Genomic DNA, 4574 nt, shown 5'->3' on the forward strand with positions numbered 1-4574 from the left:
TGCAAGAGTAGGGAAATCTGCATGAGAGTACTGGTCCAATTCAAACTTATTACATTTTGCTTTGTGTTCCTATGTTAGTCTTGTTGTATCACTTGGCTACCATGTTTAGTCACTCCCTTGGAGAAATTGGTATATATTGTTTCTGTATGCTGTAAATAGCCAAAATTTCAGAGTTAAGTAAAGTATTCTTGTATCTAGTTTGTAAAGTGCTTTGCAATCCTTAAGCATTAAAAGCCCTATAGAAATGTAAGATTGTGAATTTGTACTCATGGATATTGACTCATCAAGGTTCCCTCCCCACTCTGAACTCTAGGGTACAGATGTGGGGACTAGCATGAAAGACCCCCTAAGCTTATTCTTACCATCTTAGGTTAAAAACTTCCCCAAGGTACAAACTTTGCCTTGTCCTTGAACAGTATACTGCCACCACCAAGCGTTTTAAACAAAGAACAGGGACAGAGACCACTTGGAGATGTCTTTCCCCAAAATAGCCCCCCAAGCCCTACACCCCCTTTCCTGGAGAAGGCTTGATAATAATCCTCACCAATTTGTACAGGTGAAGACAGACCCAAACCCTTGGATCTTAAGAACAATGAAAAATCAATCAGGTTTTTAGAAGAACTGTAATTAAAGAAAAGGTAGAAGAATCACCTCTGTAAAATCAGGATAGAAAATACTTTACAGGGTATTCAGATTCAAAACACAGAGGATCCCCCTCTGGGCAAAACCTTAAAGTTACAGAAAACAGGAATAAACCTCCCTCTTAACATGGGGAAGATTCACATAAAATAAAAGATAAACTAATCCACCTTGCCTGGCTTACCTCTACTGGTTGCAATATTGGAGACTTGGATTAGGATGGGTTGGAGAAGATGGATTTCTCTCTTGCCTCTCTCAGTCCCAGAGAGAGCAAACACGTAAACAAAGAGCACAAACAAAAGCCTTCCCTCTTCCCCCCAAGTTTTGAAAGTATCTTGTTCCCTTATTGATCCTTTGGGTCAGGTGCCAGGCAGGTTAGCTGAGCTTCTTAACCCTTTACAGGTAACAGGATGTTGCCTCTGGCCAGGAAGGATTTTATAGCACTGTATACAGAAAGGTGGTTACCTTTCCCTTTATATTTATGGCAGCTCTACTTTGGAAAGGTCAGGTACAGTGATCTGGAAAGAGATTTGTATAAAAAGCCATCTAACTATGAAACAAATAGGTAATGATCATTTGAAAAGTCCGAGGGGAACAGGCAGAAAGGTAAAACGAAGAACACAAACTGCCATACTGAACTGGATCAGTGGTCAGTCTGTTCAGGTTACTTACTGTGTTGGATAGTAGCCAACTGGCAAATATTTCAGCAGATCTAAAGATGCTGTACTGCACCAAATTCTGCAATATTAGACCATAGAGTCTGACTTCCTAACCATATGGTAATCCACTTATGTCATCACACTTGAAAAACCATTGGCCCACATGAACCTTTTAAAGCTTTGTTAATAAGCAGCCTTATCCTTTTATCTGTGACACTCACCTGTGACCTAGAAGGTTGCTAGGTGATCTAGAAGGCAAGAATCAAGCTCTTGCCAAACACGGAATGTATTTTTGTACAAAGATGGCCCTGCGTCATCTCTGGTGGCTGTGAATGGGTAGTTATAGCTTCTGTAATTTTTCAAAAAGAAGGGACTAACGTGGATGTCCTGACCAATGCTCCCACTCTGCCTCTGAGTATTGGCAAAGGCCATCTCTGCTAGCATTAAACACACTGTTTGAGCTTGCATAATCACTGCCACCAGAATCTAGTTATTATGAAACGCTTTGGAATTCCTGGAGTACAGAGTACTTTTTATAAAGTATAGTTTTGTAAATAGTGAACATGTCTATTCCCAGAGTCAGTTTCTCAGAAATGGTTAAATTATATAAGAAAAGGAAAAAAACCAAACAATTTAATGGAAGTAATCTTCACTGATCTGTTTTAATACTCAATTGGTGGTCTTAAAAAGTTATGGATGCAACAGTATATTTCATGGGCCTGAACAATGACAGTATGTTAATAAGCAAGAGAATGTGCCTCCTGCAGAGCTTACTGATTTCAGACACCAAATAAAATACAATACTGATTAGCCACTTTTTAAAAGAGCTTACATATTTATCAAGTAGCAACACAATAGGGGTAGCTTTAGTTGCTCTATCATATATAGTCAGCTTGATGAAGTACACTCAGACATTAGCACCACTGCCTTGGAAAATACATCACTGTAGAAGACTTCTATTAATATCTGGTCCATTAACTCCTTTCCCACTAATGCGAGATTTTTCTGTAGTTACTTTCAAGAGTATTGTGAACTCTGGTGTTCAGTGTCTGACAGGAAGAAACAACCAGGAAAGGGTTATGGTGTGCCTGCCTGTCACATGATTCAGCAGAGGTTTAAAGCAAAGGGCGAATCCTCCTTTTTCCGTGGCAGAGAGGTGCAAGGGGAAAGCCCCAGAGACCCTGCAGCCGGTTTGGTCAGAGAAGTAGCTTTGTTGTACATTACTTTGAGTTGTGTTCAAATAAATTTGTGCCCTGAGACAAGGGTCTAGAAGATTTTGGTGTAGTCTTAGTTCTTTGCTGGGCTGAGAGAGCCCACTAGCTTAGCGTCCAGAGTTGCTGTGTCCTCTACCTGCGCCTGAAAGAGGTCTGTCTATTCTGTCAAACTGTTGAGGGATGTTTAATTTTAGCCCATTATTCTACATGAGACCTCATTGTATAAGTACCTCTATTAGAGATTCTTAATGTGTTTATTTTTTTATAGTTGTAATTCTTCCCCCATTTCTTAGCCAAAGTATATCTGACATTCAGGAAAGATTAAAATGAGTCTGGCTCTGATTTTATTGCTCATCCTCAACTTCTGGACCTGCATATTTAGCTATGAGGAACTCACACTTAATATTAAGATGCTGTCAGAGGGACTCCATGATGTGCCTCTGCAGCCCAAAAATTGCAATGCTACTTAAGATCATAGCAAAAAGCAGCATTTCTTTACAGGTTTTATCTTCCCCTTAATTGTTTGATTATTCTTCCATACCCTAAAAAGGAGATAAATACAAGTTTAAATTTAATCTGATCCATTACTTTCCACTCATGTTTCTAATCTGTCTTGTTTCCTTGGTATTATTTCTGTCTGTTTTTACTCCTCCCCACTGAACTTCAGATGACTACTGAAATTAGTTGGAGCATTTCCATTGGACTTCAAGGGACATTGGATCAAGCACTTTGAGAGTTTTTATTTTAAATCAGTCATATCAATGAGGTTATTAAATAACCTGATGCTTTTTCCACTTTACCTTACATTTACTACCCCAGCTATTTCAGTCCAGCTGCCAGTCTCACTTAGCAAGCCAATGAGATTTGCAAGATTGTAACTTGAAAGCATTTGATATTGGCTCAAACCACCATTTTTCAGAGATTAAAATAGATCAGATCATGCCAGACAAGTTTTTACATCTTCATGGCTGCATTGTCATGTCCAATTTTCTTTTGTGCATTCTGTTGCAATAAGGAAGAGGTAAGTTACCCCTTTTCCTATTTAGAAAATGTAAATTATATATATAGTCATTGCTACACTTGCTTCATGTCTTCTGGTACTGCACCTCATCCTGTGTATGTCGGGAGGGGGATTTCCGTAGTACAAGCAAGTTCATTAGCTTTAATGCTTTAGGGTATATTTCATCAACATGAGTCTCTATGGAAAAGTACCATACCAAACTTTGACAATGTCTTCTTAGTGATTTAGACAGGTTAGGTTATGTATTTCTAAAAAGTAGTGCCATTAGTTGCATACCATTCTTAATAGATCTATTTACTGCTGTATTATCTCCACCTCCATATTTGTGAATATCCGTTGTGTTACTCACATCTAACAGATTTTTTTTGTAGTCCTTCAGTTGCTATTTTGTGGTCTCATCTTTTTTCTACTTCTTGTAAAGTATTCCGAGAGACTTCAGGTCTTTGAAGTGAGAAAATACAACAGCATATTTTTAAATAGGGTCTTGAACTTCCCCAGAATTTTCCAACTTGTGCAGGTTAGTATCTCTCTACATACCTTCCCTTCCTGAAATAAGTTTCTAGTACTTCTGTATCCTGTGGAGCATATAGTCAGAGCTAGTCCAAACAAAAATCCAAAAACATGATTTGAGACTTCAAGAAGTTTGGACCAGCTTTATAGTTGGTCAAAAAATGCAAGAAGTTGACATGAGTATTAGTCTTTCCCTCCACCCTTTTCAAAAATTTGAAAAAAAAAACGTTGACCAGCACTGGTCCTCAGTCCCAAGCTGCCCCAATAGTCTCCAGAACAATAGATCACTTCTATGATTAGAATCGCTACTTTCTAGATTTCTCTTACTTTAAACCTCTGGAATTTCACAACACTGCAGCTAGTATGATGACTGTATGCATACAAAGTTTATGGTTTTTAATCTGCCTATTAACACCAAGGACATTAGTGATTAACCTTTTTTAAACAAAAAGGTACATGCTGAAAGTGTGCATACACAGAACCAGCTGACATGAAAGAATAGGTTGATACAAGATTCAGCCTTGCCACAAA

This window comes from Lepidochelys olivacea, assembly GCF_965140295.1.
Source record: "Lepidochelys olivacea isolate rLepOli2 genome assembly, chromosome: 10".
NCBI lineage: Eukaryota > Metazoa > Chordata > Testudines > Cheloniidae > Lepidochelys > Lepidochelys olivacea.